Source organism: Desmodus rotundus, chromosome 13 (genome assembly GCF_022682495.2).
Source record: "Desmodus rotundus isolate HL8 chromosome 13, HLdesRot8A.1, whole genome shotgun sequence".
Taxonomy (NCBI): Eukaryota; Metazoa; Chordata; class Mammalia; order Chiroptera; family Phyllostomidae; genus Desmodus; species Desmodus rotundus.
Genome location: NC_071399.1, coordinates 12,738,612 through 12,750,553, shown reverse-complemented (window position 1 = coordinate 12,750,553; position 11,942 = coordinate 12,738,612).

Genomic DNA, 11,942 nt, shown 5'->3' with positions numbered 1-11,942 from the left:
CCCATTTACAAAGCAGTATGTTTGTAAAGCACAAGTGCTAATCAAACTTACACTACGTGAGCTATTATATGACTAATAATCTAGTAAGTATAATAGACAATCCTAAATTAACCAATATTTAACCTATCAAGATGATGGATGGAGAGATACTATATTTTAAACGTGTTATTTTTCCATTAAAAATGTACAAATTCAGTGCAATCTCAACAAAGATTCTTAGTGGAATCTGACAACCCATTTTATAAGTTATGAGAAAGAGAAAGTAAGAAGTGTCAAGGGGAAATTGTCTAACATGTGACAAAGGAGAATACACGAAACTGGGGCCACTACAAATGTTGTTAGTGCAGAATAAACGAGAATAGAACTAACTGCGGAATTGAATGTTCAGAGCCATAGCTATGTAATCACGGGTCAGCGATGATCATGGAGAAGAAATACTGCGAGCAATCGGTGAAAATATAAACTATTCAACAAATGGTGCTGGGGCAACTGAATGTCTAATGATACTGCATATCTATTAGAAAAAGACCTCATACTAAAACTAAAAATATATTTGTCGTAAATCATAGAGGTAAATAAAAATTTTTAAATGTGTTCATTATCTTACCAAGAAAGACTTTCATAACAACACTCAAAAATGACAAAGTTATAGAGTTACATACTTATATATACACAAATACAAAAATATTCCATGACAAAAGATGACTAAAGAAAATTTTAAATTTTAACATGTAAGTAGAAAGATACAATTTTTCAAAAAGGAGGTAGAACTCTCAGCACTGATGTGTAAAGTTCTCCAACATATTGTCAAGGTAAGAAAAAGCAAGCAATACAACAATAAATACATTTTGTATAAATTTTCTTTTATGTGTGGGTATTTTTGTGTACTCACTTTCTATGTATAAGACCACTGATAAAGGATTAGAAGGACACATGCCGAACCACCCACAAAATCTCTCTGTTTTAGAGAGTAAACATGAGAGCGGAGGGGAAGGAATTAGAAAGGAACTTCCATCTTTGGCTCTGAATTTTAATTTTTTTAAATAGTAACTTTATTTTTTAACAGTTTTTTATTGTTGTTCAAGTACAGTTGTCTCCATTTTCCCCCCACCACTCTCCCACACCCCAGCCATCCCCACCTCCCACCCCTGATCCCACCCCCCTTTGGTTTTGTCCATGTGTCCTTTATAGATAAGAACTTTAAAAGAAAATGGGAATGTAGACACATGCTTTAAAGTTATATTTCTAACACAATATGTTCTCAATACTTTACATACTTAGCCTCTTTCAACTTAGAGATTTTTAACCTGATATAAGAATTAATATAAAAATACTTAAGGAGATATCGCTTTATGAGTGTGAGAACATCTCTCATTATTGACTATAAAAATTATTCTCTCAAGATTATTTAAGAAACCCCCAGTCCACTTCTTTATTTAATGCCAACTTCCAAACTTGAACATGCATAAGCACGAGTATAAAGTAATAGAAAGTAAACCCTATGTGAAAAGCATTAGAAATTACAGATTCAGGATGTTCTTTTAACACAGTGTTTTGCCAGATTTCTAGTGGTTTTCTGGGTTCATCTTTTCTGTATTTCTAAAAGCTGAAATGCAATTAGCCGACCTGGATCTCAGGTCTATCAGTTATAGCTGCTTAGAATCCTTCTTTTTCCCACTGAAGAAATTTGATGCTCAGTAATGAGCAATAGCTATGCACATGAAATTAAAGAAGTCATTACTTAGAGTTAGATAAATAGTGGAACTAATGAAACTAATTTACAAAAAAGATTCTTTTTAATCTGCTGGTAAGTTATTTGATATGCCAAACTCAATTTTAAAGCTCAGTGAAAGTGAATTTGAAGAGCCGATCAAAGTCAATCTGTGATTGTTTAGCATATAAATAACTCAAAGGAGAACGTTCCATATAAGAACATTTCTTAAAATTTATTGGAAATTACTAAGAAATAGCCTTCTAGGAGTGACTCAGGGATTCTTCAGTCTCAGGCAAAAGGATTCCCATAGGCTGGGAATAAAGCTTGTTTTTTTTAAATCTCCTTTGTTTTATCAAATGGGTTAAAAAAGATCTCTAGTCACCTACCACTCCCTTCCTTCATTCTCAGCTAGAGTCTATTTACCTTACCTTTACAATACCTAATTTTATGTCCTTTGTTCCTCTTTGTGTCACTGTATAGATTGAATTGTGTCTCCTAAAAAAGATATATTGAAATCCTAACCCCCAGTAACTCTGAATGTGACTTTATTTGGAAATAGGGTATTTACGTTTATATTTGAGTTAAAATAACTTCCTTAGGGTGGACTGTAATCCCTATGACTGGTGTCTTTATAAAAAGGGGAAATTTGGACACAGAGAAAAAAAGATGCAAAGACAGGGAAAAGATGGCCACGTGACTATTAGCATGTACCTGGAAGCCAAGAAAGACCCAGGACTGCTAGCACACACCAAAAGCTTAAGATGCAAGAAAGGATTCTCCCCTAAAGCCATCAGAGAGAGCTTGTACTTGCAAACTCTTTACTTTCATGCTTACAGCCTCCAGAACTGCAAGTCAAAACATTTGTATTGTTTTAAGCCACCCAGCTTTTGGTACTTGTAGGCAGCCCTAGGAATTAATATAGCAGTAATCATGAGAAGCTCCAGATTTCCAAGTTACACCTAAACTAATATCCTCTAATCCCTATAAAATTCTCCAAATTCACTATTTTGCTCCATTATTCACCCCTCTACAAGTGCTGGAAACTTCCACTGTGTACTCTGTACTTAATGGTTCATTATTAGCAAAATCTCTTAACCCTGAATCTCTTCCCCAAACATTGTGTTGAATTACTTGAAATAATTGAAATCTGCTCTTCTGGAAACACCGCTTCCCTAGCAGCCCATAAGTTCCTCTCCCACGCCTTTGAGGGTTCTTCCTTCTTATACTTCCATTAGAACTCTGATGTCAATAGCCTCTGTTACCATGTTTCATTTCTCTGTTATGCACTCATTCCTGGGTCAATCATTCATTTTTCTGTTAGGCTCCTGATTCCCTGCTTTCTGTCTGAACTCCATTTTAACATACGTATATCCAAATGACCCTTCAATCACCTTGGGCTCTTAGTTCCTTTAAATCTCTATTCCAATGATTTTTTTTATCTGTGCCTTAACCAAGCAACTTATCTCTTTAATCATACTCTAGATCTAGTTATTACCAGCATCTATAACTTCTCTGTTAACTGCACTTCCTCCTACCTTTTCAGTTTACTTTTTCTAGTATGCCAGCCACTGCTACACTAGGATTACCAACACATGCAGCCTCCTATCTTAATACTATCTCTCACCCTCGTTCCCGCCTTTCTTCCTTATCCAGCACAGAACTCCATGGGAGCAAAAGCATATTCACTCCCTTGCACACAGTCTGAATTCTCTTCTCTATCCCTTGCTGTCCTAGTCACTTGGAGAAAAACACAAACCTTGGTAAAATCGAAGTGTTTGCCTGTTTGGACTTGCACCATTTTTGCAAAATGTGGCTGGAGAAGAACACAAAACTCTGTCTCTGGTTTTCATTTGAATTCATGGCTATTAATTTCAACCAGGTCCATAAAGACTGCTCTCATGTAAGCACAATATATTTCCCTAGTTCAGTCACTTTGTCTTTCTTCTAGTTGACTATTTCTTACCTCTCTTAGCTCTTCAAACCATGAGCATCTCCTTCCCCAACTTCTTTCTAAGCTACAAACCTTGTTTTCTGCACCACTGGAAAAAAATTGAAACAACCGGAAGTAAAATTCCACAGAATGCTGCCACCACACAGGTCTCCTACCAGCATCTGTGCATGTATTCTCAGCCTTCCTGTTTCTAGAAATTAGCTGTCTTCTGCCTAACGACAGCTCCTTTAAAGGGCATTAGATCCTGTTTTATCACCTACTTCATGCTCCACCTATAGCAACAATTTTCTCTTCCTTCTTAATCAGTCCTATCTATGTATGAATTTGACACGTTTCCTGTCCTTAAAACAAAACAAAACAGCAAAAAGTGCTCTTAACTTCACTTCTGCCTGCCAGTTCATGCACCATCTCTGCTCTCTTTACTAGTCTCTCCAGTTGGTAGGGGTTGAATTGTGTCCTTCTCCAAATTCATTTGCTGAAGTCTTAACTACCAGTACCTCAGAATGTAATGCAATTTGGAAATAATGTTGTTATAGATGGAATTAGTTAATACTGGAGTGGAATTGACCCCTAATCCAATATGGCAAGTGTTCTTATAAAAACAAGAATTTGAGAACAGACATGTGCCACACACACACACACACACACACACACAGTATGTACTTAAGAACAGATAACGGTTCTTGTTAAAAAGCAGGAAGTGAGTTTATTCACAACTTCATAAATCAGAGAATGTCCGTGCTTCTGGGAAAGTCCGACAGAGCTCAATCATCCCAAGGTCACGCATCAGTTAAAATTATAGTTGGTAAAATTATTAGATAACACATGTTTTCCCTGATTGTTAGTAGATTTAATCATCTGCTGTTCGATCTGCCAAATTTCCTCTGAATGCTCTATGTACCATCAAGCGGAAAAGTACACCAGGCAGCAACTGCTCCTTGTTTCCCAGAATGACTGCTTGGCATGGCCTTTCACTGACATTTATAGTGACCAAAGAAAAACAGGCATGTGTGGATACACTTGGAATCCCTTGAATATTAAATGTACAGAGTGAAAGTTATACCACCTACTACTCCAAAGTGCACAGCAACTTTTTTAAGACAAAGAAACAGAGGCCCAAAAAATACTTGCTTTAAAGTTTCTCAACATCATTGTATAAACAACAAGAACGACAGACTAAACAATAACAACAATAATAGTAGTGGATATGTTACTCTGTGTCTTCCTTAGTAATAAACATTCCATATAAATGGTCACGTAATTACAATAATTTTAAGAAGAATGCTCTATTGTTTTATTTGGAATTTGAATGAATCTACATCTATCTTGAGATTAATTTACTGTACCTAAATAAATAGCATTTACCCTTTCAAGAAGAAGAAAACGGAGGAGAAGGAGAAGAAGGAGGAGGATGGGGGAGGGGGGAGGAGGAGGAGGAGGGGGAGGAGAAGGAGAAAAACAACAACAACAACTACCACTACTGCTGCTGCTGCTAAAACAAAGTGGCCAAGCTAGTGACAGTGAAATATTTATTTCATCTAGAAATGACATCCCCGGGAATTTTTCACATTTGCAATCTGGAAAAGAAAGTTGGTAATTTGTTTTAGTTAATTTAATTTAAATTCAGTTTGAAGGAATAGTCTCTATTATATTTGGCTTCAATGCACTAAAGGATTGAAATGTCCACACCTGTGGAAAATTTTTCTGAGCTAATGTGAACCAAACTAATGACAGTTGTCAGAAAACAAAATATCAATGGATTGAGAAAATGCTCAAGAAAATGGCAGTTGTACCACTTATTTATTTATTTACTTATTCATTTTTGAGAGAGGGAAAGGAAAGGGAAAAGAGAGACAGAGAGAAACATCCATTGGCTGCCTTCTGTACACACCCCAACTGGGGATCGAACCTGCAAACCAGCCATGTACCCTGACCGGGGATCGAACTGGCCACTTTTGAGTTTGTGGGAAGATGCCCAACAAACTGAGCCACAACAATGGTGGGTACCCTTAATTTTGTATATAAGAATCAAAGGGGTTAGATGTAAGGGGGTTATGTGGAATCCATTGGTGATAGATTAGGGAGGTGGGAGAAAACAAAGTGGGAAAATCTCTGAGACTGAATAAAAAGTAAAACAAATATCTTCTTTTTCTTAGATAAGTCCCTTTAACATTTCATATAATAAGGGCTTGGTAATTATGAACTCCTTTACCTTATCTGGGAAGCACTTTATCTGCCCTTCCAATAGATAGCTTTGCTGGATAGAGTAATCTTGGATGTAGGTCCTTACCTTTCATGACTTTTAAATATTTCTTTCCAGCCCCTTCTTGCCTATAAGGTTTCTTTTGAGAAATCAGCCGATAGTCTTATAAAATTACAACAAACTCACAACTGTCAATGATTGAACCTAAAACAAAACTAAGCAAACAACTAGAACAGGAACAGAATCACAGAAATGGAGATCACATGAAGTGGTATCAGTGGGAATGGGGAAGAGGGAGAATGGGGGAAAAGGTACAGGGAATAAGAAGCATAAATGGCAGGTACAAAACAGACAGGGGGAGGTTAAGGATAGTATGGGAAATGGATAAGCCAAAGAACTTATATGTACGACCCAAGAACATAAACTAAGGAGGGAGGGAATGCGGTGGGAAGGGGAGTACAGGGCAGAGTGGAGTAAAGGGGAGAAAAAAATGGGACAATTGTAATAGCATAATCAATAAAGTACTTTTAGAAAAAGTAGAACAGATAGACACATTCTCCTTTTACATTGCTGGGTATACGATAGTTCACAATGAACACGTACAGGGATAATGATGGTATGTGGGGAACAAGGTAACAGTGAGGGGTTCTGTGGTTTTGTGCTCTTGTAGGAGACTGTGCCCTGAGGGGGCTGAAGAATGAAGACAACCCTGACATTCCAAAGGTGTGTTAACTTACATGCAAAAAGACAATAGACAGGCTCAGTTAAGGTAAAGATTGACATTTGTCAAGGAAGACACCGGCCTAGGACATGACTACCAGCCACGACCCGCTTTTAGTTAGAAAGTTTTAATGTCAGACAATCCTAGGTGGTACATTATATCCCAGTGGTACATCCTAGGTGGTACATTACATCCCAGTGGTACATCCTAGGTGGTACATTATATCCCAGTGGTACATCCTAGGTGGAGGCCATGCAGGCTTCCCTGAATTTGTCAGGCTTAGTATTTGGCCCCTTTTTCATCCATAGGAATGATGTGGGTTTTTCTGAGAACTGGGCATTGGGAAAGGAGATGGGGTAGAGATAGATCATCTTATTTTCTCACTATAAAATCCTCTTTAGTTCCTTCTGTAATCAAAGTAATACAATTACCAAAAGATTAGCCTTAAAATAATAGTGATTGTGTAAGGATTATTTGGATAAGATGTGGTTTCAAAAGTATGAAATTTTAAGTTAAATTATAAAATTCAATCAAATATAATGTAGGATATAAGTAAAAATTTTAAATATTTAAATTATTAATATCTAAAAACCTAAGATTATTACAATAGTATCATCATCCTATATCTCATTAAGGAATTCAAAATAAAAATTATTATTGTCCTTTAAAGTTGTTTACATTTTTCTTCCATTAAGTAAGATGCATTTTATTTTGAAGGTATTAGTTAAACCCCAAAACATTTCCATGGCAGTCATATTACATGCAAAATTCAAAGGCATCTGAGATCTTAAGCTAATGGAATTGTAATGGACATTATAAAATGAAAAATATAAAATAAGTGAAGGCATAAAAAGAAAGAAATGTTATTTAAGCTAGGTAACTTTTGAAAGAAAAATGTAATTTAAAAATAACATAGCCAATAAATTATCATAAAATGATACTCTAAGCAGCTGGAGAAGAAATTTAAGTATTGAAAGGCCCATCTGAGGATGTACAAAGAAGGCAGCAAAGGCAGATAAAGAAATAAGTAATGCCAAAATCAGTTAGAAGGACAAGAGGAGAAAGCATGAAAACCCCTAATCAGTATCTACTCGGAGTTCTGAAAGGATAGAATGAGGAGCAGAGAGGCCGTATTCAAAGAGTTGATGACAAAGAAATTTTCCAGATTTAATAGGATACATGAATCTCCTTATTCGAGAAGCACAATTATTCCTGAACATGATCATTAAAAATAAGCCTCACCTGAATGCATTCTAGGGAAACTGCAGAACTTCGCAAACAGGGGATCTACTCACAACAGAGAGGAAAGCACCACCAGTGTAGAAACGATGACACTGATAGGTAGCTTGTCTACAGAGAAAGGAGAAGCCAAAGGCATTAGAAAGATGTCCTTGGTGTTGAGAGGAAACAAATTGTCATCTGAAATTATAGAGCCACCTAAGTGACTATTTAAGAGTGAGGAAAATATAGAGATTTTTAATGAGAATTTTGAAAGATAAAACTACCCCTGATAACTGTCCCATACAAGCACTTTCTTCAGGAATAAATTGACCCCTAAAGCCATGATTGAAGACACAAAAAAGAAGAAGAAGAAATACATTGTGAACTGTGGTTATAGCCTAACAAGCACTGATTTTATGAAGTAATTAAAAATATTGACTATATTCAGAGTTGTTGAAGGAGTTAGAACTATAGTAATGGGTAAAAAAAATAGTAAGAATGGAGAAAAACTGAAAGATTTTGAGCTACCTAAGCTATTGGGGAAGTGGGTTAAAGATACTGAATAGTTATTATAATTTTAAGAATTCAGGAAACAAAGAAGTGAATAAGATAGAGGAACACTTCGAAACATTATTCAATAAAAGATAAACCACCATTAAATTATTTTGAGACAAAATGTACATAATTATCAATTTTTGATGCCTTAGTTTTTAAAAAATATATAGTAATAACAATAATAACTAAGACTTATATGGCCCCTACTATGTGCCAACCATGTTTCTAAGCTCTGCACACCTGAGTATATTGTCTCATTTAATAATTAATAATTTAAAATACTACAAATTATATTAACCCATTAGAAAAAAATTAAATCCACTATCTTTCCAGAAAAATATAATTTACTAAAACTATCTCAAGAAAAAAATGGAAAATCTGAATAAATCCATAAATATTAAATAAACTCAATTTGGGGGGAATGGCAGTAGGAGAAAATCTCATTGTAGCAGCATTAAAGACTGCACTTGGAGAAAAATAAGGTCAGTCTGCTCCTACCCCTGATAAATTTCTGTTCAATAAATCAGGTACACATGTGTCAAGTGTGACTGGAAACCGTAAATCCAAATACAGAGCCATAACACACTTTTTGAAGGGACAGAGTAAGGGCTGCCGCGGGCCCTGGGAGCTGCGCCGTGCGTGCTTTGGGAGCCTGAGTTCAGCCAGACTCAGGGTTGTGTAGTCCACAACCTGAAAAAATCCGTCCACAGAGGCTTTGGGCAGCAAAACGGTGATGCTTTATTCCAAAAGTATTTTTCTAGTGAAATAACTGGAGAGAAATTTCTAGTTGGGCACACAGTTGTCAATCTTAAAATTCTCTATTCTCTTCTGTATCCTGGTATGCAAAATGTGAAATACAGAGAAACAGCACAGATGCACTGTTTCTGGGACAGAACGGAGTACCTCCTACCAAAGTTAGAGCTAGGACTTTTCACTCCTAAAACCTGGGACACTTTAAATCAAGAACTTTTTAATGTAAATAACATTGTAATGCTTTCATTAATAAGGCAAATAAAAGAATGATGATTCCTAAACTTTTTTCAAGCCATTAATATTATTATTCTAGAAATAGTCGGCCTCATTGTGCCCTTATTTGAATTCAAGAGTCTTAACTAATCTCTTAACATTCTATTTAAATCAAACTGCCACAGTTTTATGATTTGCAATTCAATACTTATGACTTCACTTTAGCTTTACAAACATAGGATTAATTTCTTAATAAAAGGGTCTTGAATTGCATGAACATTATATTTCCCTAAGCAATTTTACCAGGTATATAGATTCTTTTTGTAAATATATTACCAATTAAAAAAAAACACTATTCTTCATGAATTTAATATGACATTTTTGGAGGATATTTGAATCGATATTCTGTCATATTCTGAAAATTTAGTGTGACATTGTCAATTACAAATTTTTACTTTTAATGCATTTTCTGTTAGGTCATTTTGTTTAACCCCAAACATTGTAAATTCTTCTGTATGGAGGGAATAAAAGCCATTTTTTAAAAGTAAACTGAAACCTGATTGAAAAAGTATGTTATTTTGTCAAACTATAATCTATTGTTTCAGTTAGAGAGAAATGACACCAGTGAAGGGTATAAAGGGACTCCATGAAATTATTATGACAAGCAGAAATGCCAAAACAATAGGATTAAAAAGTGTTGTCTTTCTCTGCAAGAATGATGTGCACTCCAAAATAACCTGACATTTTCCTGTCTGAACTGCAATGTATTTTAAATGCATCATTCTTGAGTACTATGCAATATAGTTGAGTACTATGTATAGTAATGGAAAATTAAAATGAGTTTCTTATTAAATAACCTAATGAACATTGGAGTTTAATCCATATTAATGAGCTTTTTGCTGATTTTCAATTGTTCATCCTTCTCTCTTTCTTCATAGAAATACAATGGTCTAATGTAGGGTAAAGGTCACTATAAATTATAGCATGAAGTAAATATAATAAAAAAGGTCACTTTATATTCATTATAACCATATTTCAGTGCAGAAAATGTTATCATATAAGAATATTGGATAGTTATATTTTGTGCATTCTTCTAGCTGCTATTTATTTTATTATACATCTATGTTGACATATAATAATATAAATAATATTAATTAATAATAATAAAAATAATGTATGAAATGAAAAGAATGTAAAAGATTCCTGCTTTTGTGCTGCTAACCTCATTGTAGACACCCCTTAGGAGCACCCACAGGAGTGAGAGGACTGATAGGGAATAAGAGACAAATTGATTGTTGTAGACAGGCATGGCTTAAGAAGCCTCCTAAGAAGAGCTGATACAATGCAGACTGCCTTGCATGAGCCCAATTGGGCTTTCCCACATGGTAGTATGGGGGAGGAAGACGCTCACCTCAACCCTCAAGGTTCTTTTGACAGGTCTAATAATTAAATAGACATGAGATAGGTTAACAAGAGAGAATGACCAAATTTAATTACATACCTATGTATGGGAACCCCACATACGTGAGAAATCAGAGACCCTACATAATAAGGAGGCTCAGAGGCAAAATTGGAAATCAAGGTATATAAGACACTCTGAGCCAGGGACATTCTGAGTAAGGCACTTTGGGGCTTCAGAAGGTCATTGAAGAAGAGCACATGACCAGTTTGCTTTCCCAGCCAGGTAGGTAATAAGTCATTTCTGGTAATAACTCTTATCATGGGCCAGGCTCCTCATTTAAATTCTCCTACACAGTTAAGAAGGGAGCAAATGTTTATCTTGAGCCAGCATGGTCTCCATCCCCTCTGGCTCAAAATAACCTGCACACCAGGGAAGCACATAAAATGCTACATTTTTTTTTTCCAAGAGAAACATATTGCTCATTTTCTGTTTCAGAGCCATGTGATTTGTTAGGGCCAATGAGCTGTGAACATAAGAAACCACAGGTCAACTTAATTGCTCCTGAGTGACTTAGCTGAAGCGCTTAATTGCTCCTGAATGACTCTCTGGCCTGCTCCTCTGTTCTGCAGGGGAGGACATGGCCCTCTGCTGCAGTTGGTGTGAAGAGGAAGAGGAAGACCTTCAGCCTGTATCCCTGAATGATTAAGTACAGCAGAGCGCTGGAGCTCTGACACACTCTGGCTGTCAGCCACAGCTTGGATATAAAATGCAATCAAGAAATACTATAAAGGACACGTGGACAAAACCAAGGGGGAGGGTGGAAGCAAGGGAGGGAGGTGGGATTGGCTGGGGTGGAGGGGAGCGGTGGGGGCTAATGCAGACAACTGTAAATGAACAACAATAAAGTAATTTAAAAAAAAGAAATGTAGTAAACTGGAAATCAAAACAATTGAAATTAAAGATGTATTAGTTAAAAAAAAGAAATACTGTATTTTGCCATATATAATGCATGCTTTCTTGCCCAGTTTTTTTTTTGGGGGGGGGGAAATAAGGCTGTGCATTACACAGGGGTAGTACTAATCCCATACTTATATAAATGTTTTTATTTAACCTAAGTGTGCTTTGACAGATGATTGTATAGAGAAGACAGGGTATATATACACAATGGAATACTCCTCAGCCACAAGAAAAGATGAGATACTGCCATTT